Raw genomic sequence first — 26,327 nt, 5'->3', positions numbered from 1 at the left:
GTTATGCAATCCAGTGAACATCTCTGCGGCCTGTTTACAGCAAAATTGCAGTTCAGTTATATTAGAATTATTTGAGCTGCATGTTGACAGCAAAGCATGAATTTGCAGCTCCCCCCTGCCCCAATGCCCTGAATGAATGTTGTGTCCATCATAGATAACAAGAGTGGAATTTTATATTACTTCCGTGGGTGTTTGTGGCAATTTTACAGCCTAGAAACATGTTAATTAACTACAACAAAAGTTTTGGCACTGCATGATAAATTTCAGAACAGAAAACCAAACTTGTAGTATAAATAGAACTTTTCAATATGAATTGTGTGGTACAAATTTTTTGATTTATGCAATAGTGCCTGTCAGAATTCACTTGAAACTTTCCAGGTATTCAAAATGACTCAGGTATGGTGCACATGAAATTTGTTTTTTTCTTAACCACACTTGCAGTAGTTCAAGCATACTTGCCCTTGAGAGATTTCTTTCCATTTCTGGAGTTCAGTATGTTTAAGCTTACCTGAAGTGTATCCTGAAACAACGTGGTGGATCGGGTGACAATCACGCGGGCTGCTTTGCCCTGGATGGTGTCCAGCTTCATGATTGTTGTTGGAGCTACACCCATCCAGGCAAGTGGAGAGTATTCCATCACACTCCTGACTTGTGCCTTGTCGATGATGGACAGGCATTGGGAAGATAGGAGATGAGTTACTCACCAAAGAATTCCCAGCCTCTGACCAGCTCTTGTAGCCACAGCATTTATGTGGCTGGTCCAGTTCAGTTTCTGGTTAATGGTAACTGCCAGGATGTTGATAGTAGGTGGATTCAGTGATGGTAATGCCATTGAATGTCATGGGGAGATGGTTATATTCTCTCTTGTTTGAGATGGTCACTGCCTGGCACTTGTGTGGTGCAGATGTTACTTGCCACTTATCAGCCCAAGCCTGGATGTTGTCCAGGTCTTGCTGCATCTGGACACTGACTGCTTCATTATCTGAGGAGTCGCGAATGGTGCTGATCATGGTACAATCATCAGTGAACATTCCCACTTCAGAACTTATGATGGAGGGAAGATCATTGATAAAGGAACTAAAGATAGCTGGGCCTAGATACAATCCGTGCCATGATTCCACCCGAGCACCATTGAGCAGGCCATTGAGCTGCTGGAGATGAGACTCTAGTGCCACGATCGATGTCATAGAGCCCTGCAGTATGCCCCAGCAAGGACATAGATCTCGATAGACATATAAATAGTAAAAGGGTGGTAAAAGGAGGAGTGGGGCCGATTAGGGACCATAAAGGGGATTTACGCATGGAGGCAGAGGGCATAGCTGAGGTATTAAATGAATACTTTGCATTTGTCTTTACCAGGGAAGAAGATGCAATCCAAGCAATGGTGAAAGAGGAGGTAATTCAGACACTACAAGGGTTTAAAATTGATAAAGAGGTTGTATAGATATGCTGTCTGTACTCAAAGTGGATAAAGCACCAGGACCGGATGGAATGCATCCATGGATATTGAGGGAAGTGAAGGTGGAAATCGTGGAGGCACTGGCCATAATTTTTCAGTCTTCCTTAGACTCGGAGTGGTGCCTGAGGACTGGAGAATTGAAAACATCACACCCTTGTTCAAAAAAGGGTGTAAAGATAAGCTGAGCAACTAAGAGGCCAGTCAGTTTAACTTCGGTGGTGGGGACGCTTCTAGAAAAATAATTCGGGACAAAATCAATAGTCACTTGGACAAATGCGGGTTAATTAAGGAAAGCCAGCGTCGATTTCTTAAGGGAAAATCATGTTTAACTAACTTGCTAGAGTTTTTTGAGGAGGTAACAGAGATGGTTGATGAGGGCAATGCTGTAGGGTTAGAGGAGATTCCCACCACTTTCTCAAGGGCAATAAGGAATGGGCAATAAATGCTGGCCTAGCCAGCGATGCCCACTTCCCATGAAAGAATAACAAAAAGATAGGGAGGGGCCAGGCTATGGAGGGATTTGAAACAAGGATGAGAATTTTACAATCAAGTTATTGCTTAACCGGGAACCAGTGTAGGTCACCAAGCAGAGTGGCAATGGGTGAATGGGATATCGTGTGAGTTAGGACATGGTCAGTAGAGTTCTGAATGACTCCAAGTTTACGGAGGATTGAATGTTGGTGGCTGGTCAGCCAGGAGTGAGTTAGAATAGTCAAATCTGGTGGTAACAAAGGCATAAATGAGCGTTTCAGCAGCAGATGAGCTGAGACAGGGATGGAGTTGAGTGATGTTACAGAGGCAGAAATAGGCAGTGTTAGTGACACCACAGATATATGGTTTACACCAAGGTTCCAAACAGTCTGGTTCGGCCTCAGCCAGTTGCCAGGGAAAGAGTACGGAGTCAGTGGTGAGGGAGTGCTGTTCGTGGCGGGACTGAAGACAATGGCTTCAGTCTTCCCAATAATTAATTGGAGGAAATTTCTGCTCATCCAGTACTAAATGCAAGCAGTCTGACAATTTAGAGACAATATCGGGGTTGAGAGAGGCAGTGGTAAGGTCGCACTGGGTGTCATCAGCGTACACATGGAATATGAAGTGTTTTCAGATGACCACCTGCGGGGCAGCATATATATGGAAATTAGGAGGGGGTCTAGGATAGATCCTTGAAGGACACCAGAGGTAACTGTGTGGGAATGAGAAGAGAAGCCATTGATGGCAGTTCTCCACCTTTTTTTAGATGGGTGCAGTCGCACACAGCTTGACGACCATGGAGAGCATTGGAGGAGGATGGTACGATCAGTTCTGTCGAAGACTGCCGACAGGTCGAGGAGGACAAAGAGGGATAGTTTGCCTTTGTCAGAGTCACATAGGATGTCATTTGTGACATTTGTTAAGATAAAGGTGTGGTTAAAATATAGCTACTAAAAAAAATCTTAAAAGTCTAATGTACACGATACATGAAAGAATTGTGGGCAGATATTTGAAACGTGAAGATTCAGTTGCAATTATTTTGCATTTTCTGCCTACACAAGGTTGAGATATGGTAATAAAGACACTATATTTACAGTAGATAAGTATTGTAAAGTATGACCTATTATAAGCAGTGATAGTGTGTAATATTCGTTTGTTCTATTGCCCTCTGTTGTCACTCTCATTTTGCAATGAAAATTAGTCAGTAGTCTGATAAAAGATATGATACAGTACTCTACCATACTATATTGCCTTGCCAAGACCACAAGTACTAAGGCATTGCTTTAAAGGTCAGAAAGATAACAAATGGCAAATAGTTGCATATCATAAATATCTCCTTTAACATGAGGACAAATATCTTTTGAAAAAGTAGAACTTATAAAAAAGTCCCAACACTAAAGTTACTCTAACATACAGTTATATCAAAAAGGATTACTCCACTGTTATGCAATCCAGTGAACATCTCTGCGGCCTGTTTACAGCAAAATTGCAGTTCAGTTAGATTAGAATTATTTGACCTCCATTTATTGACACAATTGGAGCAACCAATGACAAGGCCAAAGTTAATACACCCGTGAAACCCAAGGTGCATCTGGGTGCTCTTCTTTATATGCTTTTGTGTGCTTCTATGCGGTGCGACCCCTGCGCTGGCAGCTGAGGTGGAGGCAGGCTGCTGATTGAGCTGTCCCTTGGCCTGTGATGACTTAGGCAGGCATCCACTGGCTGCTTTAAGCATGAAGGGCCCTGGCTGGCTGAGGGGTTCCTGCACACATGCAGGACCCTCCTCAGTCATCGCGGCTACTGGAACTGGGGTCACTGGTGGAGGGGCTGAGAAGATGCTGGCCACACTCCTAGCACCCTGGGGGGAACCCCCAGATGTGGATGGCAGCCTCTCCTCCTCCCTTTCAATGCTCACTTGCACCACCCCACTAACGTGAGAAGGACGAGGACCTAATGGAGATTCAAGGCACCTCATCCCTCTCTTGCCTTGTCATTGCTGCATTGAGCTCATGGCCGAGGCGATGGTGTGCAGGTCTGCACACATCTGTAGGATCTGGTTCTCCAGGAGGGTTGCCAACCTGTCAATGTGGGAAGCCATATGCTCACATGCCTGAGACATGGCAGCACTCATGGCAAGGATGAACTCCTCCATCATCCGCACATGGTCACACATTGCCTTTGGCTGCTCCACCAGAAGTTCCTTTACCCCTCTCTGCAACTCCAGCATGTTCTGTGCTGCCACATCAGAGGCTCGTCTTCAGCCTGGGGCTCAGCATGAGCCATACCTACCACAGTCCTCCAACTGTTACAACCTCACCTGCCATAAACTCCATTATCTGCTCCGGTGGGTGTGTGGTGCTTTTACCAGCTTTTGACCCTGAGTGCATACTGACATGAGAGTATCTGCGCTGGTGGAGGGTGTAGAGGAATGACGTGACAGTGCATCCTCTAATTGCTCCTCCTCCTCAGAGGTCAACAACAGGTCCCCTGTTGCAGCAGCTGCACTTGCCTCTGATGTGCCACGAGCTGCATGAGAAAACACAAACATTTGTGGGTTAGGTTGTTCAGATCAACTGATACCAATCATGTGTGATGTGGATCTCCAGAAGTGTGATGGAGGACACATGAACACAATTTCTCCTCACTCTCTTCTGTGGACAGTTTATTCTCACCATCCACAATTGCACGGCTGCCCTGGGCCCCTGCTACCTCCAAAGCCTCCTCCTCTGTTGGCATCAGAGAGCATGCACATCAGGGATCAGTCTGTGATGTCTCCCTGGTGTTGTGGGCCCATTTCTCCTGCAAGCAGAAAGAGGGACGCAGTTAGACCTCGCATGAAGAACAACAGGACACTTATGCTAGTGGCAGACTCTCGTCCCCTGATAGGAGCTCCCAAATGGCTCCTCCTCACATCCGTCATCAGAGGAAGCAGTGGAGGGGGGGGGTGGGGGGGCGTGAGCTCTGAAAGAAAGCAGCCTGTTGCTGAGATATAGCCGTGCATCTGAAAGGATGTGCTGATGCCTCACCCCCTTGCCAACTTCTGGTTGTCACTCTTCCCCCCATGTAAGTTTCCTCCCGTGTGGCCACATGCAAATCCTAAAGAGGAAATGGGTATGTAGGACTCACCTTGGCAGAGTGAAGGATGTCATTGATCCTCTTGTGGCATTGGATCCAGTTCTGGGTGGGTGACCCCACAGCTGCTGACCTCCTGTGCTATTTTCATCCAGACTTGCTTGTTCAGGCTGGAGGGTCTCTTTTTGCCATCCCTTTTGAAGAGGACCTTCTGCCTTTTTCTTTCAACCTGGAGGAGAATCTCCAGGGAGACATCGCTAAACTGTGGGGCCACCCAGTGTCTTGCCTCAGACGTGGTTCCAGTTGGCTCCTGGTCCGTCTGTTGGATTCTCAGACCTGGTGCAGGGGCGGGGTGGGTGGGGGTGGGGGTGTGTGGGGGCTGGTGTGTGGGTGGGTGGAGGTCAGCAGTAACACTAGCAATGGGGGAGGGTCTCCAGCAGTGACAACAACAGTGGGATGGGAGAGTCCCACAGTAACAGCAGCATTGGATCAGAGTCGGGGGTGGGGGGTGGGGAATCCAGCAGTTAGAGCAGCAGTGGTGGGGGGAAGGGGCAGCAGTCAACAGAAGTTGGGTGGGGGGATGGTCCAGCAGTAACAGTAGCAGTGGGGAGGGGGGTGTCCAGCAACACTCCAGAATCATTGCATCAGTGAAAGGCAGAAGTACAAGCGGGGTTGCAGTGCTGGAGGGCAACAGTACAAGCAGTGCTGGCAGTGCTTTAAAGGTGGCGCCAGGACCCACGTTTTCGTCAACTGACGCCACCATCAACACCTCGTAGCCTGCCTCCTCCTGTTTAGAACCTACCTCTTTGACCAAACTTTTGGTCATCTGACCTAATATCTCCTTATGTGGCTTGGTGTCATATTTTGTTTTATAATGCTCCTGTGAAGCACCTTGGAATGTTTTATTACATTAAAGGTGCTATATAAATATAAGGTGTTGTATTTAGTATTCTCAATGCAAAATCCAAACCATTATTTTCAGTACTTGGTTAGACTAAATTGTACAATTTATTCCAAAACGAATACACTATTTTTGTGAGGGTTAAGCTCTTACGAGGGCTTGGTTATGTTTCTGTTTAATTCAATATTTGTTTTGCGATTACTTTGAAATGCATCAGAATTTAAATACTGTTGACATATAAACAGATCATAAAAGTGACAAGCTCTAGAAGGCTACTGTGCTCTTGGACATTATTTTTATTGGCTTATAGAATTAATCTGATTAAAATTATAAAATGTGATGTATTTAAAAGCTTCATTTAAAAAAGTAGCAATCCTGATAAATTACTGATCCGCATTTTGGCAGTAAAGTACATATAAAAATGGTTCAATATGATAGTGAATAAAAACTTATATTTTTAATATTGTACAGGGAATACTGCTTTACAATAGCTGGTATGACAGATTTGAAAAATAGGATAACCTACTCAGTCAGTAAATGGATGACAGTTTTTTCCCTTACTGTGCTTTGTAAGTATATATTCTAATGGGGAAAAAAATCACAAATAAAAAAGGAAAATTTGGATTATCATTCAATTGCTTAATACTGGGCAGTAGTTGTAGTATTTCATGTGAATTAAAATTCTTTTCTGTATGTTATTGACTCCTTTGGAAATTTACTCATTTGCGGTCCCCTCAGTGACTTTGTCAGAAGGACTGTTTGTGTGCGGTACTGCAGTAAAACAGATTCAGACGGTTTCTGCTATGAGAAGGAAGTGGAGAGTTTTGGTTCCCATTTTGCACTTCTGGAACAGTTTAAGGAAGGAAGCACCTTTACACCTTTTATTGTTAGTGGTTGCTGACATCACATCCTTCCTCGACCACTCTCTGCGTGTTTCCTGCCATTCTGTCAGGCCTTTGCAATGCTATGGGGGGCGAAAGAGATTGAGAGAGAGGGGGAGAGAGCAAGAGATATTCAGCAGCTGCCGAAGGGCCTTCTTCCTAATTCACAGTCAAATCACTCTTCCTCCAGCAACTCCTCTGTGCCAAACCATACAGTGATGCTGAGCCCGCCAAAACTAAGTTCCCTTTTTCTTTCAGCTATGGTACCAGATTTTTAATTCCCAGCTTGTGCCAATAAGCTGTGTCTGTGTGCTGAGCACAATTTTTTCCACATTACAAACAGTTAGCCCCTTCTCAAAATACCCTTCTGTGAAAAATATAGGTGAGAAAAGCAAAGATTAAATCACAGAATCATTACATTGCAGAAGGAGGCCATACGGCCCATCGTGTCTGCACTGGCTCTCTGAAAGAGCAATTCCCTCAGTTTCATTCCCCTGCTTTCTCCCCATAACCCCGCACATTCTTCCTTTTCATATAAGTGTCTAATTCCCTTCAATTGAACCTGTCTCCACCACACTCTCAGGCAGTGCATTCCAAACCTTAACCACTTGCTACGTGAAAAAGTTTTTCCTCATGTCACTTTTGCTTCTCTTACAAAATACTTTAAATCTGTGCCCTCTTGTTCTCGATCCTTTCACGAGTGGGAACACTTTCTCTCTATCTACTCTGTCCAGACCCCTCATGATTTTGAATACCTCTATCAAATCACCTCTCGGCCTTCTCTTCTCCAAGGAAAACAGTGCTAACTTCTCCAATCTATCTTCATAACTGAAATTCCTCATCCCTGGAACCATTCTCGTGAATCTTTTCTGTACTCTCTCAAATGCCCTCACATCTTTCCCCTATTAATAAAGCCCAGGGTACTGTATGCTTTTTTAACCACTCTCTCAACCTGTCCTGCCACCTTCAATGACTTATGCACATATAAACCTAGGTCCCTTTGCCCCTGCACCACCTTTAGAATTGTACCCTTTATTCTATATTGTCTTTCCATGTTCTTTCTATCAAAATGAATCACTTCACATTTCTCTGCATTGAACTTCATCTGCCACCTGTCTGCCCATTCCACCAACTTGGTTATGTCCTTTTGAAGTTCGACACTATCCTCCTCACAGTTCACAATGCTTCCAAGTTTCGTATCATCTGCAAACTTTGAAATTGTGCCCTGTACACCAAGGTCTAGATCATCAATATATATCAGGAAAAGCAAGGATCCCAACACTGATCCCTGAGGAACTCCACTACAAACCTTCCTCTAGCCCGAAAAACAGCCATTAACCGCTACTCTTTGTTTCCTGTTACTCAGCCAATTCTGTATCCATGTTGCTACCGTCCCTTTTATTCCATGAGCTACAGGTTTACTCACAAGTCTGTTGTGTGGCACTGTATCAAACGCCTTTTGAAAGTCCATGTACACCACATCAACAGCATTGCCCTCATCAACATTCTCTGTTAGCTCCTCCAAAAACTCCAGTAAGTTAGTTAAACATCATTTTCCCTTAAGAAATCCATGCTGGCTTTCCTTAGTTAAAGTCTTACAATCAAAAATATTTACAAAATCGGATTACTTGTTATTTATATATGCAATTAAATATGTTTTTGTTCTATGTACAGAACTTTTTCTTAATTTTGTTTGTACTGCAATCTTAAAGGGAATAATATTTGTAAATGATTTACTAACCAGTTAGACTGATAGGTGCATGTACTTCGGTCAAGGAATCTGCAATTTGATTATTGTGGAATAGTTTAGTAATGCTACTGTAGTTTTATATGATTTTCCTTGCTCTTTCCTGATTGAGAGATTGCATTGTGCAATGTCAATAACCCTTAAGAGGAAGATACTCAGCACGTCTTTACTTGCTTCTGTGAACAACGTGTATAAGATCTGGAATTTAATGTTTGAATACTTGTCAACTTTAATATTAAGCTCGTGCCAAAATATATTACTGACCTAAATAGATACCTTTTCCTGTGGAAAATAAAAGGAGCACAGTAATGGCGTAGGCTTAATAGGCTCTCAATGCAGTGTGGTGCAGCATTACAGAGCTATGGCCTTACCCTCATGCATGCCCTCATCTTAATAGCACAGACCTGAAGCATAACTGTATAACATATTGACTATCCTAAACTTAAAGAATTGTCTTTTTGTTACAAGTTACTATTAAACATGGTATATTATTGTACCATCTGTTGGTTGGTGCTGTGGTTTCAACAAAAAACTGTTCCAGTAAAAGCAGAAGAGAGTGTCTTTATGACTTTATGCTGATTTGACTTCTTGCAGTATGGCAGAATCCTACAAAGTAAACAAGCCTTTTGCTTGCGTCACAGTAGTTGTTATTGTATCTGTGAATTTAGGAATGAAGAGAAGCTGTTTTGAGACCACAGCACTTCAATTGGTTGCTTTCAGTGCTAGTGGCAGCACTTACTGTTCCCCACATTGTGAGTGTGGCTGGCAGTATAGATAGAGGAACTATTTGACTGTTGATGATCAGTACTAATGGATCTTTATATACTGTATATTTTTCCATTCTGATGTTAAGAAACTGTGTAATATTTTTCCCTAGACTGCACATAATGAAATCCTAACTGACAGAGTACAGTGATGGGAGTTTGTAGCTTAGCAATATATCGTCTAAGGCACAGATGATCTGAACCTCCTGGAGGCCAACTCCATTGTCAAAGTGTGGCAGGACAGGATTTCCAGCCAGCAGCCTGCCCCAGCTTTGACCTCATCCCAAATACTGTCAGTGGGCAATTTGCATAAATGGGGCAGTTGACCACATCATTTACAATGCCCCAGCGGTGGGAGTGGGGGTGGGATAGTGGGGGAGTGTTGGGGGGGTGGGTGTGTGGGGTGGCGGTGCGAGGTCTTGTGCTTCCCAGAGCTTCTTAAACAATCACGCTTTAGACACAGATACTGGAGCTTGCATTGAGTATACTTTTTCGCATCTCTCCATGTGAAGTGGATGATACAACGTGTGTTTGGTACAGATTGTACTGCAGCAGTGAGTGATGTGGTACTGTGGAGATATACATATATATATGCTGGGACAATGTAGTTCCTAAGTCATTTTGGATAATACAACAATGTAACATCCCTCTTTCTTTAAAAAAGAATTGCAATGCCTTTTCCTATTAACATAACTTGTCGAAACAATTTTTTTCTTTTGTGTTGCCTAATTAAAGGAAATTTACAAGCAACATTTACAATTAAACTTGTAATTCTGCACACTTTAAAACTCATGGCTTATGGCTCATTTTCTTTTAAAGCAGTATTCACAATATCTTTCTGGTGTTAAGATCTATCTCTTGGATTTGGTTGTCGTCATCCCTCTCTACAATGAGTTGGCATGCTGTACTGGCGGTGTTGTATGTGTTGCTCCTGGTGCTTTAGAAGTTGTTTTTGATGTTGCTGAAGTTTTGTCGCTTGTTGGTGATGTTGCTGATGTTGTGTCACTTGTTGGTGATGCTGCTGATGACCTTCTCTGCTCTGCCAGTTCTGATGTTGTTCGAATTGTGCTTTCTCATCTGATTACTGGTTTCAGTCTTGATGATGTAGGATCTTGGAGTCTCAGCTGCAGCAGCAACTTTTGCTGGGTTCCAGGTTTTCAGCATTGTATCTTGTACATGCAAAATTTTCCTCTCAACAACTCGGGCATGATTTGACATGTTTGCTGAAGTGCTGACTTCCTTCTGCTTGTGTATCAGTGATTTGTCATCTTCCTTCCTCATGGTCATTTGGAGGATGCATCTTGCTTGGTAGAGATGTCTTGTATTTTATGCCGTTCACTAGCTCTGCAGGCCATTTCATGTTGCCCTTGCGAGGTGTATCTCGGAGTGACAATAAGGCGAGGTTTGGGTCTTCCTTTGCCTCTCGGCATTTTATGAGGGTCCTTTTGACCGTCTGGATGTGTCTTTCTGTACAACCTTATCCCCTTGAGTAATGTGGTGATGAGGGTATGATGTTGGATCCATACTTATCAGCAAACTCTTTAAACTCTCTAGAAGTGAATTGGGTTCCATTTATCACATATTACACTTTCTCGAATCCCTTGCTCAGTAAACAGGCCTCGTACTGCTGTTGTGATTGTTGTAGCTGTCAAATCTTTTATCTTTCTGATGAATGGGAACTTTAAGTAATAGTCTGCTACTGTAAGATATTATTCTTGGTTGTGCCTGAATAAGCCAGCTCCCACAGTATGCCATGGTCTGGGTGGTACCTCACTAGCCATCATCTCCTCTCTTGGCTGTGTATTTCTATACTTCTGGCATACATTGCATGTAGATACCATTTTTTCAATACCTTTGTAGATGCCTATCCAATACGCAGTTGAATAAAAGCAAAATACTGCAGATGCTGGAAATCTGAAATACAAACAAGAAATGCTGGAAATACTCTGCAGTTCTGGCAGCATCTGTGGAGAGAGAAGCAGAGTTAACATTTCAGGTCAGTGACCCTTCATCAGAATTGACAAATATTAGAACTGTAAAAGGTTTTAAGCAAGTAAAGCGGGGGTGGGGGCAAGGGATAACAATGGAGAAGGTGTTGATAGGACTGACCAGAAGGTCATGAAACAGAGGCAAATGGTTATGCTAATGGTGTGCTGAAAGACAAAGCGTCAATGGTGTGATTACAGTCAATTCACACCCTCTCTGTATTAACGCTTTGTCTTTCAGCACACCATTAACATACCCTTTGCCTTTGTTCCATGACCTTCTGGTCAGTTATTCTCTGTGACCCTGTCCTATCACCACCTTCTCCTTTGTTATCTCTTGCCCCACCCCCGGTTTACTTGCTTAAAACCTTTTACATTTCTAATATTTGTCAGTTCTGATGAAGGGGCACTGACCTGAAACGTTAACTCTGCTTCTTTCTCCACAGATGCTGCCAAACCTGCTGAGTATTTCCAGCATTTCTTGTTTTTATTTCAGTACACAATTGATCTGGCTATAAGCTTACACTTCTCCATTCCCATGTGGCCTTCATGTATCTTCTGGAGAAGTTCTTTCTGCATCATTTTGGGTACAATGATTCTGGATCCGGCCAGCAGCACAATGTCTTCTAGTGAGATGTGATCTCTGATAGACCAATACTGTTGTATTACTGGTTGTGTTTGTTGCATCTTTTCTGGCCATCCCTGAATCACTTGCAGAGAAAGCATATGTAACTCTTCATCTTTACTGGTCTCATCCCTGATTTGACTCAATTTCGGTGGCATCATGTTCACGAGGTGATGTATCCTTATCTCTAGATCTTTTATCTCGTGTTTCTCATGTGGCGACAGAGTATCTGCTAGCACCATTTATCTTCCTTGCTTATATTTCAGAGTGGGATCGTAACTCTGAAGCCTCAAGAGTAACCTTAACAAATGGTTGTAGTCTTGCTGGTGCTCAACACAAGTTTTCTTGTAGATTTTCTCCAGTGGGCAATGATTGCACTCCACTTTGAATCTTCTCCCATATCAATATGTATGAAATTTCTCACATCCGTACACCACTGCCAAAAGCTCTCTTTCTACGTTGGCATATCTGGTCTCCGCTGATGTTAGAGCTTTAGATGTGAATGCTATTGGTTTTCCTTCTTGTATGAGGGCTGCTCCCAGTCCTTTCATAGAGACAGCTACTTGCAGACTGACAGGTTTCGCTCTGTTGCAGTATGACAAACTTATCTCCTTGCATATTACTTCTTTCGGTTTACTCAAACTCTTCTCATGTGACTCTGACCACTGGTACTCAACATCTCTCATCAGCTCTCGTAGGTTTGCTGTATTCTCTGACATGTGAGATATGAAAGCGCTCAAGTACTAGATCAAGCCAAGAAAACTTCTCAGCTCTTTCTTGTCTCTCAGAGCTTCCATCTGAGAGATAGCTGTGACTTTTTCAGGACTCATCTTGACTTCATCAGGTGTGTACACCATTCCAAAGAACTGGCATTCTGTCACCTTTACAACGCATTTGACTGCATTTAACTTGATCCCAGCTTTTCTGGTTCTTTCCACGCTTCATGTTCATGTAGCTGATAGTTATGGTCTTTCTCATCTACACCATAGATCTGAATATCATTAGCTATGCCAATTGTTCCTTTGCATCCCCTGTATGTCTTGTCTATTTTCTGCTGAAACACATCCTGCCTCACTTTAAGGCCAAAAGGTAGACGCAGGAATTGTACGTCCAAAGGCTGTGTTGAATGTTGTCAACAGCACAGATTCCTCGTCAAGTTTCACATTCCAGTAGCTGTTTCTAGCATCAAGCTTACTGAAAACTTTTGCTCCTGCCAGTGCTGGCATGATCTCGTACAGTGTTGGAGTAGGGTAGTGATTCCTCTTTATTGCTTGATTAAGATCTTTGGGATCCAGGAAAGGTTGTAGCCATCCATTTGGCTTCTCTCTCACGACAGTGGAATTTACCCAATCTGTAGGCTCTGTGACTCTGGCAATCACATTATTTTCTTCCATTTCTTTGAGTTTTCTTTCAAGCTTTCCTTTGAGCTCTTGGTACTTTATGTGGGGGATGAATCACTTCTCTGGGTCAATGGGAATGTGATACTCAAAATCTTCAAAGCATCCAACCATCTCATCAAAACACTCTAGATACATTTGGACCAGATCTTCCTTGCTTCTGATTGGAGGGCGCTTTTCAATGGGTGTGCTACCTTCAAACTTCATTGATGCCTCCTTCATCTCATGGTTTACCAAGATTAGCTGCAGTTCCTCACAATTTCTCAACCCCAGGATAGCTGGACCATCTGTTTTAGTGACATAGAATATACAGTTAATGTCTTTTCCTTTGTGTATCCCTTTGATTTGGTTCGTTCCCATCTGTTGAATCTCAGTTCCACTGTATGCCATCAGCATGACGTTGCTCGGTTTCAGAGCATCTTTCTTTGAGTAATCATTCCCTTCCAAATTTTCACTGTATGCAAGGCATTTCTTTCTGATTGTGAGCTCATGTAGTCGTCCACATCTCTTGCACATCTTTTTCTCTCTCTGGTGTGCATTCCTTTGTTGCTGTTTCACTGCATCAACCCTGCTTCCTTTCCCTTAACTGAAGGCTAACTGTTCGGATATCAGCGTCTTCATATGCTCATCTGCTCTGGCAGTGTCTACAGGCTGCAATATTGTCCTTTTTGTATCTTTTTGTATATCAGGGTGTATAGAGCCCCAAATGAGCTGATCTACCAGCCTATCATCCGTGTCCTTGAAGTTACACTTGCTGGCTATGTTTCTCAAATTCGTCAAGAAATTATCAATAGGCCCACCTGGTTCCTGTCTCAGGCTCTGAAATTCATAATGGTGGATCCTATGGTTTGACTTTGGCTGAAGATGTGTGCTGAATTTCTCAAAAACCTTGTCCTCATTCATGCCCAGCTATTGTAAAAATCTAATTCTTTCTCCTCTATCCACAAAAGGATGTAGCTGGCCTTTTCCTCTTCACTAGTGACTTTCAGAAAACTATTGAATGTCAATTTGCAATTTTACTTCAACCTTTCAAATGCATCCAAGATGCCATTGGCCTCCCAATTCATCATCGGTTGGAACTGTGTGTCCATTGCTGTGGTGGCAGCTATCTTGTTTTTTGTGCAATTTGTGAAGTTTATTTCTTTGTGATAAACAACCTGAATTACTGCCAATGAAATTCAGCATTTACATCGCTCATCGGGTTTGGGTTCTACTGACAAACGCCTTGCTGCCGCTATATTATGTCCTGTGGTTCCCAGAGCTTCTTAAATAATCACACTTTAGACACAGATACTGGAGCTTGCATTGTGTATATTTTTTCACATCTCTCCATGTGTGGTGGAATGATACAATGTGTATTTGGTACACAGGTGTAGTGCAGCAGTGAGTGATGTGGCATTGTGCAGATATATATAAACATATGCTTGAACAATGTAGTTCCTAAGTCATTTTGGATAATACAACAGTATAACAGGGATGGGGGAGGGAGGTGGTGTCATCTTGTTGCTCCATGAAGGCATTGGCCCTTCTGCCTAAAATTCATCAGTTTTGAATAAAAAGTATTCACTGCGCAGCAGCTGCTTTTCTAACTGCATTCAGTCACTCCATGATTGATTACCCTTAACATTTTGGGCCCCACTTCCACCAGTGAAATGCATATATGCCTGCATCATGAAAGTAGGTGGAACTGACGTGATATCTGGTTTACTAATGTCATCTTCTCCATCCTGCCCTCAGCGCAGGGAGGAGAAGTGGATGGAAGAAAAACCTGACCCATTTTATTCCATCATGGGTTTGTGGTCTCTTAAGGATTAGTAGCTGGGAGGAATGAAATATTGGGAAATAATTAAACATGTGGCCTATGGGTTACACTGTGAATTATTTTCCTGTATTCCTTTTTCCGTTACTTATATTCTGCAATTTGCAAATGCCAACATAATCGATAATATGGGTATCACACAGATATGCATCATTGCACCCAACTTAAAAAGATAGTATTGAACAAATTAAACAACAAACATCTTTTTGTTTAAATTAAACGTGCATTTGTGGCACTAACAGAAAACTCACTCAAATATGTTGGTCTTTGATGTCTGCAATGACATCCTCCCCCAGCAGCAACAAAAACAATTAGATGATACACCATGGTCACAGTCACAGAGAATTTGTCATTTGTTATTTTTGATCAGATCGTTCCATTGCTGTGTCAGGGATAGAAACATGTTTGGATAAATTCAAACATGGAGTTGCATGAAAGATGGGTATGGATATGAGAGGTGACAACACATTCAAGAACTTTGGAGGGAAAAGAAAGGTTGAAGATGGGGTTGTAGTTTATAAGGTCAGAGAGTTTGATGGTGGAATTTTTGAGGAGAGGTTGATGACTGCAGTTTTGAAAGGGAGTGGGACAGTACCTGAGGAAAAGGAACTGTGATGGCCAGAAGGAAAGTTGGTTGTCAACAGTTTAGTGAGAATGGGGTCATTGGAGCAGGAGGTGGGTTTCATGGACAAGAAGAGCTCAAGGAGGGCAAGCAGGGAGCTAGAGTGAAACAATCAAAACTTGTATTTATATAGTGCCTTTTACAACTTCAGGATGGGCCAAAGTGCTTCCCAGCCAATGAAGTACTTTTGAAGTCTAGTCTGTTGTAATTTAGATAACACAGGAGCCAATTTGCACACAATAGCGCCCCCCAAACAGCAATGCGATAAATGGCCAGATAATTTGTTTTGAAGATGGTGGTTGAGGGATAAATATTGGCCAGGACACATAGGAACATAGGAAATAGGAACAGGAGTAGGCCATATGGCCCCTGGAGCCTGCTGCACCGTTCATAATCATGGCTGATCTTCTGCTGCCCTGCACTTTCCTGCCCAAATCACATATCACTTGATTCTCTTAGTGCCCAAACATCTATCATTCTCAATCTTGAATACACTCAACAAGTGAGCACCTACTGCCCTCTGGGGTAGAGAGTTCCAAAGATATACACACAACTCTGTGAATGAAGAAATTTATCCTCATCTCAGTCCTAAAAGGCCAACCCCTTATCCTGCGACTGTGACCCCAGTTCTATACCCTCCAGCCAGGGGAAACAGCCTCGAAGGATCTACGCTGTCAAGCTCACTACAACAACAACTTGCATTTATATAATGCCTTTAACATAATAAAATGTTCCAATGCACTTCACAGGAGTATTATCAAACAACATTTGAAACAGAGACATATAAGGAGAAATTAGGGCAGTTGACAAAGAACTAAGTCAAAGAGATAGGTTTTAAGGAGCATATTAAAAGAGGAAAGAAAGGTAGAGAGATGGAGAGGTATAGGGAGGGAATTCGAAACCTTAGGTCCTCAGCAGCTGAAAGCATGGCTGGCATTGGTGGAGTGATTAAGGTTGGGAACGTGCAAGAGGCCAGCATTGGAAGAGCTCATGTATATCGGAGGGTTGCAATGCTGGAGGAGGCTAAAGAGATCGGGAGGGGTGAGGCCAATTTGAAAACAAGGATGAGAATTTTAAAATTGAGGTGTTGCTTAACCGGGAGCCAATGTACATCAACAAGCACAGGGGTGATGGGTGAATGGGACTTGGTGCAAGTAGCCAGGAGTCTTGACTTAACAACGGCATGGTTGAGGATTTCAGGAGCAGATGAACAGAGGCAGAGTGGGGGCAGAAGATGTTGCGGAGGTGAAAATAAGTGGTCTTAGTGATGGCATGGCTATGTGATTGGAAAATGGTCTCAGGGTCAAATACAACACCACGGTTACGAACAGTCTGGTTCAGCCTCAGTCAGTTGGCAGATGAGGGATGGAGTCCCACCTAGCTGGACGATGGTGGAGAGGCATTGGAGGAGGATGGTTTAGTCATCCACATCAAAGGTTGCAGATGGGTTGAGAAGGATGAGGAAGGTTAGTTCATCACTGTCACAATCACATTTATGGCTTTCATAAGAGCCATTTCAATACTGTGCCAGGGACGAAAACCTGCTTGGAGGGATTCAAATATGGAGTTCCAGGAGAGATGGGCACGGATTTGGGAGACAACATTTAAAGACTTTGGAGAGAAAGGGGAGGTTGAAGATGGAGTGGTAGTTTGCAAGGTTGGAGGGGTCACGTTTTTTTTTGAGGAGGGTGTGATGACAGCAGATTTGAAGGAAAGGGGGACAGTACCTGAGGAGAGTGAATCATTAACGAGCTTACATGATGGCCAGGAAAGGAAATTGGATGGTCAACAGTTTACAGGGAATAGGGTCAACAAAGCAGGAGGTTAGTCTCATAGACAAGGTGAGTTTGGAGAGGGCATGAGGGGAGGTAGGAGAGAAACTAGTGAAAGATGCAAATTCAGAGCCAGGGCAGGGAGGAACCTGAGAGGAAGTTTGGCCCGATGAACAAGGGGATGGGAGGGAAGTAGCAGAGGATGGTCTCAATCCAAGTGACAAAGTCTGTGAGCTCCTTGCATTTGTTGGAGGTGAGGGTGGAGGAGACACAGGAGAGGGGTTTAAGAAGATGGATGCAGCAGAGAAAAAAGCCATGTGTTATCTTTGCATTCCAGGAAGATCCTGGATTATTGAGCAGCTTTGACAGACAAGAGCAGGGCCCAATAGTGCTTTGTGCAGTTCAGCCAGATCTAGTGGTCAATGGCTAAACCAGTTGTCCGCTATATCATTCGTATCTGTGTCTCTTAGACTTAAGGGATGGAGATGAGGGCCGTACTGAATTAATGACCAGGGTGAGAGAAGAGTGTAATGGTTTTAATGGGGACTAGGGCATCAAAGGTGGAGGTGAGGCTGTGGTTGAGCAAATCGATAGCTGCAGGAATGTCAAGGTAAGTAGAGGACCAAAGGCTAGACAGTTGGGATTTTGAAAGTGCACTTGTAAGTTAGTTGGGAGAGAGTTTTTTTTCCAGGGGCGGACCCAGAAGGAAGGAGGGTTGAGAGGAGGAAAAGGGATGACGAGTGATACAAGTAAGTAATCAGAGGTGGTCTGATGTGATTGGCACAAGGGGAATGGCGAGATCACATTAAATGACAAGTTCAAGGAGATGGCCATGAATATGGAATGGGGAGTTTATATAGAGTGAGAGATTATGGAAGGACAGGACCCAGTGAACTCAGAGGAGAGAGAGCATGATAAGTTGAGATTGAGGTTAAAATCACTGAGGATGTGAAGTTGTTCAGTGAAGGGGCAGAGGGAGGAAAGCAGTGAAAATATCTTGGTGAGAAAGTTGTCATTGTTATATGTTTCAATTAGACCACCTCTCATTGTTCCAAACTCAGGTGAATATAGGCCCATTCCACTAATTTCTCCTTATAAGACAACACTCTCCTTCCAGGCATCAATCAAGTGAACGTTTGTTGCACCGTCTCTAAGGTTATTTTACATAAGGAAACCAAAACTGTACAGAGTTCTCCAGGTAGGGTCTCACCAAAGCTCTCTATAATTGCGGCAGGACTTACTTTTATACTTCAACACACGTTGCAATTAAAGCTAACATAGCATTTGCCTTCCTAATTGCTTGCTGTACCTGTGTGTTAACTTTTATATGATTCGTATACAAGAACACCGGCTGAATACCAATATTTATTAGTTCCTCATCTTTTCAAAAATATTTTGCTTTTCAGTCTTTGATAGCAAAGTGGATAATTTCACATTTCCCCACATTATTCTCCATCTGCCTCCTTCTTCTTTCCTACTCACATGGGGAGGCGGTGGCATAATGGTAATGTCATTGAGCTAGTAATCTAGAAGGGAGTGTTTCCTGACAACGCAGTGCATGTGCAGAGCGATTGCCAATGTCATCAGTGAGTCTGAACATTTGCCAGATTGCCAGTATGAATCTGTGCATGCGCACACCGACATCGCCACGCTATGACGGCAGACATAATGACATCCAAGCGTTGCGCCACCCCTTGGCCGCTCCCTCCCAGCCTTGCTGCTTCCCCCCGGCTGCTCGCTCCCTGCTTCCCACCCCCTCCCGGCTGGTCGCTCCCGGCCCAGCCTCCCCTGCTCACCCCCGCCCCCCACTCCTCGACTGCTCGCTCCCAGCCTCACCACCTTCCCCCCACCGGCCGTGTGCTCCCGGCCTCGTCATTTCCTCCCCCCACCAACCTCTTGGCCATTCCCTCCCAGCCTCACCGCTTCCCCTCACCCTGTCCCTCGCCCCCTGCCTCAATGCTTCCACCACTTGCTCGTCGCTGCCCCCCCTCAGCCAATTGCTCCCCACCTCGCCGCCTGGAGAAGCGGATGGGAACGAGCAGCAGAGAGGTGACAGGGCAACATGGGGAGCGAGCCGCGGAGAGCAGGGATGCGGTGAGGCTGTCAGCAAGCGGCTGGGGGTTGGGGAAGCAGCGAGGTGGGGAGTTGGCGGCCGAGGTTGGGGACCCTGTGAGACGGGAAGTGAGCGGCCGAGGGAGGGAACTAGCGAGGTGGGGAGCGAGTGGCTGAGGGGGGGAAGCAATGAGGTGGGAAGCATGTGGCTGAGGGGAGGCAGCTGCAAGGCCGGGAGTGAGCGGCGAGCAGATGGGAGCGGGAGGGAGCAATGAAGAGAAGTGCAATGGCAGCAGCGAGTGGGATACTGTTGGGGGTGGGGTGGAGGCGCCGATCGCAGTGATTGAGGGGGTTTGGGTTTAATTTGTTTTTTGTGACAAATTGAGCAGCAGCATTTTTATTACTGGCAGCTGCCTGAGACGTTGCAGACAGCGATGATTCAGTCGATGAGGCTCCATTTGTGCATGTGCCTGCACTGCGTCACCTACTAGTTGTGTTGTCAGCAAATGCAGCCAATCCAGAAGCGCAGGCTAATGCCCTGAGGAAACGAGTTTAAATCCCACTGTGGATTTGGTAGAATTTATATTCAATTAATTTAAAAAATCTGGAATTGAAAGCTAGTCTCAGTAATGGTGCCATGAAACTATCATCGATTGTTGTAAAAACCCATCTGGTTCACTAATGTCCTTTAGGGAAGGAAATCTGCTGTCCTTACCTGGTCTGGCCTACATGTGACTCCAGACCCACAGCAATGTGGTTGACTGTTAACTGCCCTCTGAAATGGCCTAGCAAGCCACCCAGTTCAAGGGCAATTAGGGATGGGGAACAAATGTTGGTCTTGCCAACAACGCCCACATCCCATGAAAGAATATTTTAAAAACTGTCTTATTCCCATTGCAGCCTCTTTGTGTCCTCCTCACAGCTTACTTTCCCACCTAGCTTTGTATCATCAGCAAGCTTGGATACATTATCCCCGGCCCCTTCATCTAAATCTAAGCCCTGATCCTCACGGCACCCCACTAGTTTCAAATTGCCAACCCGCAAATTTATTTCCACTGTTTGTTTTCTTTCCATTAACCAAACCTGAATCTGATCTGTTACCCAAAATACCGGGGGCGAACTCACCTGCTCTTCTTCACATATTTACATGAGATCTTTTACATTCATCTGGGAAGGCAGACGAGTCCTTGGTTTAATGTATCATCCAAAAGTCGCAGGTTTGGGATAGGACAGGAGGGAAAGGTTGGGCTTAATAGGCAAGGGGAAAGGACAGCAAAAGAGGCAGCTGAATGAATGGTCTCAGTTTTAGAGATAAAGAGGTCCAAGAATTCCTCATACTTATTGTTGGAGGTGAAGGTAGAGGGGGCAGGGGAGAGTGGTTTAAGAAGACAGTTGGTAATTGAGGTTACCTGCTATAATTTATTGTGTTTCTTTCCTAAAATAATTTTACATTACATGATAAAAACAAATATTAATTTAGTGTTTATAAAAGTTACATTTGACATTTAACAGGAGATGTTGACGTAGTGGTAATGTCATTGAACTAGTAATCCAGAAGCTTGGGGACACAGGTTCAAATCCCACTTTGGCAGCTAGTGGAATTTAAATTCAATGAAATAAAAAAAAAATCTGGAATTGAAAGCTAGTCTCAGTAATGGTGCCATGAAACTATCATCAGTTGTTGGGGTGGACAACAAATGCTTTTTTTTGATTTGTTCAGGGGGTGTGGGCATCGCTGGCTATGCCAGCATTCATTGCCCATCCATAATTGCCCTTGAGAAGGTGGTGGTGAGCTGCCTTCTTGAACTGAACATGGGCGGCACAGTGGCGCAGTGGTTAGCACCGCAGCCTCACAGCTCCAGGGACCCGGGTTCGATTCTGGGTACTGCCTGTGTGGAGTTTGCAAGTTATCCCTGTGTCTGTGTGGGTTTTCGCCGGGTGCTCCGGTTTCCTGCCACATCCAAAAGACTTGCAGGTGATAGGTAAATTGGCCGTTGTAAATTGCCCCTAGTATAGGGAGGTGATAGGGAATATGGGATTACTTTAGGGTTAGTATAAATGGGTGGTTGTTGGTCGGCACAGACTCGGTGGGCCGAAGGGCCTGTTTCAGTGCTGTATCAATAAATAAATTAATAAATAAAATAAATAACTGCTGCAGTCCTTGGGGTGTTGGTGCACCAACAGTGCTGTTAGGAAGGGAGTTCCAGGATTTTGACCCAGCGACAGTGAAGGAACAGAGATATAGTTCCAAGTCAGAATGGTGTGTGGCTTGGAGGGGAACTTGCAGGTGGTGGTGTTCCCATGCATCTGCTGCCCTTGTCCTTCTAGGTGGTAGAGGTTGCGGGTTTGCTGTCGAAGGAGTATTAGTGAGTTGCTGCAGTGCAGCTTGTAGATGGTACACACTGCTGCCACTGTGCATTGGTGGTGAAGGGAGTGAATGTTGAAGGTGGTGGATGGGGTGCCAAGCAAGCGGGCTGCTCTGTCCTGGATGGTGTCGATCTTCTTGAGTGTTGCTAGAGCTAGAGCCATCCAGGCAAGTGGAGAGTATTCCATCACACTCCTGACTTGTGCGTTGTAGATGATGGACAGGCATTGGGGAGTCAGGAGGTGAGTTACTCGCCACAGAATTCCCAGCCTCTGACCAGCTGTTGTAGCCACAGCATTTATGTGGCTGGTCCAGTTCAGCTTCTGGTCAATGGCGACCCCCAGGATGTTGATAGTGGGGAATTCAGTGATGGTAATGCCATTGAACTTCAAGGGGAGATGGTTAGATTCTCTTTTGTTTGAGATGGTCACTGCCTGTTACTTGTGTGGCACGAATGTTACTTGCCACTTATCAGCCCAAGCCCGGATGTTGTCCAGGTCTTGCTGCATATGGACATGGACTGCTTCAGTATCTGAGGAGTCACGAACGTTGTGCAATGATTAGCAAACATCCCCACATCTGACCTTATGATGGAGGGATGGTCATTGCTGAAGCAGCTGAAGATGGTTGGACCCTAGGGAACTCCTGCAGTAATGTCCTGGAATTGAGATGATTGACCTCCAACAACCATAACCATCTTATTTTGTCCTTGGTATGACTCCAACCAGTGGAGATTTTTCCCCCTGATTCCCATTGACTCCAATTTTGCTATGCCTCCTTGATGCCACACTCAATCAAATGCTGCCTTGATGTCAAGGGCAGTCACTCTCACCTTTCCTCTGGAGTTCAGCTCTATTGTTCATGTTTGGACCAAAGCTGTAATGAGGTTAGCAGCTGAGTGGCCCTGGTGGAACCCAAACTGAGCATTAGTGCACCGGTTATTGCTGAGCAAGTGCCGCTTGATAGCACTGTCGACGACCCCTGCCATTAGTTTGCTGATGATCAGGAGTAGACTGATGGGGCTGTAATTGGCTGGGTTTGATGCTGGCCTTGCCAGTGACGTCCACATTCCATGAAAGAATAAAAAAAGTTGGCTTTACTTACATGTCTGTTTATTTTTTCATATTTTAAATAATTTGGCTATTCTGCTACAAAAATGTAGTGATGAAACCTAATTGTAGTGAATATTTAGATATCTTGGAGTGAGTTGCAAGAATATAAATAACTTACTCTGTTTCCTTTCCAATATTCTTCCCTCCATTCCTCTCTGGAAAGAATTAACTTGTGGTCTGGTTCCATCAGTCCCATCTGCTTTGTGGTGCCTCACCCAAGTGTCCATTATTCCTTGAGCAACCTTAACAGTGAATGATGACAGGCTATTTAACCATGAAAGCCATCACAGTAAAGCATAATACTCACTTCCCATGCCATCCACATGCACCTCCAATGGGTGGGGGAGGGGGGGGGGGTGTGGTGGGTGGTGGTGGCCATCAGATAGGTATTAAAAATGGGAATAAAAGCAAGATACTGCAGATGCTGGAAATCTGAAATAAAAAGAAAAAGTGCTGGAAAATACTCAGCAGGTCTGGCAGCATCTGTGGAGGGAGAAGCAAAGTTAACTTTTCAAGTCAGTGACCTGAAATGTTAACTTTGCTCCTGTCTCCACAGATGCTGCCAGACCTGCTGAGTATTTTCCAGCACTTTTTCTTTTTAATAAAAATGGGAACCCTTACTGGTTTTCCTTTCCCTAATTCACGATTGTTGAAACCAGTTGTACTATCGAAGCTGCCACCCCAGCTGAGATCAGCTAAATCTGACAATTGCTCCTGGTATTTCCCTGGATGTATGGCTTATCTACTCATTTGGATAAATTGCTGAGTCATAAAGGCAGGGCAAGGATGCAATTTAATTGCGGTATTGTGATGATGTCAGAAGCCACTATAGCAAAGCATGCACAGTTTATAACCATTATCTCAGCTGTGAGATAAGATTACAGCTTTCCAATGTCCTGGCATACTGTACTACTTATAATATCTTCTATAATTTCTCTGTTGAATCTTTTTTGTGCATTGAATGGCATTCATTTCCATGTCACAATAATATTCGCAAAAAGAAACTGATGAGTTTTATTCAACAGTAATTTATCAATATTCAGTATATACCTTTAGTTCGCTAAATTGACTTCATTCCCAGTTCTTGGCAGTTTTGATGGTGTGATAATGCAAGTAGATAGTGGGGCATTGTTGCAGATGTTAACTGACTTCTTGGACTGGTTTTTGCTGGCCAAATGAGGGTGGAAACTAAGACTGGCAGGTGTGCGATTTCCTGATGCCGGCCATCTTGTTGACTTCCCAATGACCTTCTGAGGTCAATTAAGCTTGTTAATGAACTTGTTGTCAGCTCGTTAGGAGCGAGTCTCCAATTTTTGAGGGGAAGGCATAGGATCCATGCTGGCTCTGGAACTGGCTAAGTAGAAGGAGGCAGCAAAGCAGCGGGGAACCAGTCATGGCCTCACCGTTCAATGAGATGGACGTAGAAGAGGGTGCATGGTTGAGAGGGGCGCTCATTCATTGCCACACAGTTGCCATCAGGTGAGCAAAGTTAGCAGAGCAAGTGGTCTGTGCACACTTGGTCAGTTGAGGGGGTTGTGACCCTCCAGGGATTGTGGGGCCATAAGAGGGGGGTACAGTACGGAATGTGAGTGAAGCTGACAGAAAGCAAGTCAACAGCTGGGCATTGGATTAAGGTACTCGGAGATAGGGACGATTAACGATGAGGATCAACATCCCCAGGAACAGATGCAGAATCCTGAGCATGAAGAAGGCAGAGGTGAGGAATGAGGGGCAGGAAGGCAATGAAGACCATACCTTCAGCATCAAGTGTACCGCCAAAGAAGAAGCTACCTGGACATGTCACAGTGTCGCATGGCTGTCTCTGTCCTCCATCCTCTGAGGGGGACTGGCACAGCTGCCTCTACCACTCTCACCTACTCCTGCTCACTCATGATGTGCTCTTCACCCAGTGCCACCTTTCTAATTGCACTCGAGGACCCACCAATGTAAGTGTATCTGCAGTAGCAGAGGGTGCTCTTGAGTGATGTGATGGTGCTGGGTCTGTGGCTTCCATCTCGTCTGAGGACCCCGTTGATGTTGCTGCAGTACTGGCATGACCCCTCTACATAAATGGCCCTGTGGGAGACATAAGAAGGGGATCATGAGAATTCGCCTCTTGACAACTGATTCCTTTGCAGAGCTGAGGCTTCCCAATGTAGCTGAAGTTTTGGCATGCTGTTGCATGGGAGGAGTGCACCCCATCAACTTCATCTACAGAATTCAAAATCTTTTCACCTTCTCTTGCAGGTATTCCCTTTTCTGCATTGCCCACTTCTTCATGCGACACCACCCTTGCAAATCAAGAGCTGTCTCCTCCATTGTAGTAAAGATGGCGAGCTGGGGCATTCCTCCTCCAGTGTGAGCTCTCTCCCTGGCATTGTGCACCCTCTTCTCCTGCAACTACAAAAGAGAGATAGATAAGGCAATGTTGGCCTCTCTCACCAATTCCAGCAGCTCATTTAAATGAGATGCTGCATTTATCAGCTCCACAGTAGCACAAGAGATTTGAACCTTGCTGACGGGTCAGTAATTATCCTTGGTACACATATCTCCCATGTTCAGGAACACCATGCTGCCTCAGACTGCTCAGCTAGTGTGTCTGCTGGTGGCTGCAGACCTGAAGGCCTGTCATCTGGGTGTCGAGCTGCACTCACCGTGCCAGAACGAAGATGGTCATTGACCCTCTTATGGCACTGCACCCAGGTCCTCTTCACAACACTGCAACTGCTCACTTGCTCTGCCCCCTCCAGCCAGCGCTGCTTGGTTTGGCTGGGTGGTCTTATCCTGCTATTCTCTAAGAACAAGATACCTCCATTCTCCCCACTGCCTCCAGCATCACCTTCAACATCAGTATCACTGAACCTTGGGGCTGCTCTGACATGGGTGCCTGGCCTTTGGCTTTCCTACTGCTCGTTTCTCCTTGCCAAAGCTTTGGAATACAGCAGCAACAGTAATGGCTGCTGTCATTCCTTTAAATTGGGCCTGCATTTTCAGCCTTCCCCCACCTTCCTGCACCAGCTGCCGCTAATTGGCTGCCAAAACCACCCAGGGGAATTCGCATCCCATGGCTGCTTCCCATTTGGAGTGGGGGCTGGACTCAGAAATGGTACCGATATCAGGGTTCCCGCTGCTAATTGGCTGCCAGTCTCACCCTCCAGCCAATTAGGGCCAAACTCTGGGAAAATCACATTCTGTGACTGTTTCCTCCTTGGAGCAGGATCAGGATACGGAAACAGTACTGATGTCAGGGTCCCCGACTCCAAAGGGAAAATTGAGCCTCCTG

General features: G+C 44.7%; 1 protein-coding gene across 7 annotated transcripts in view; it reads left to right on the top strand.

Annotated features, from left to right (window-relative positions):
• The window catches only part of mef2cb (myocyte enhancer factor 2cb), a 314,026-nt gene that overhangs the window by 109,929 nt on the left and 177,770 nt on the right, over window positions 1-26,327 (top strand). Inside the window, exon 1 of one of the 7 annotated variants that reach the window (XM_068029656.1) lies at window positions 2,842-2,860. The exons of the other annotated variants lie outside the window; for them this stretch is intronic. The gene's annotated coding sequence lies outside the window, so the exon portion shown is untranslated. Of the gene's footprint in view, window positions 1-2,841; window positions 2,861-26,327 lie in introns of those variants that run through there. 7 annotated transcript variants of the gene reach the window in all.

Source organism: Heterodontus francisci, chromosome 4, assembly GCF_036365525.1.
Source record: "Heterodontus francisci isolate sHetFra1 chromosome 4, sHetFra1.hap1, whole genome shotgun sequence".
In the NCBI taxonomy this organism is placed as follows: Eukaryota; Metazoa; Chordata; class Chondrichthyes; order Heterodontiformes; family Heterodontidae; genus Heterodontus; species Heterodontus francisci.
The sequence above is the reverse complement of the archived record's forward strand: the minus strand, read 5'-3'. Positions and strand labels throughout refer to the sequence as shown.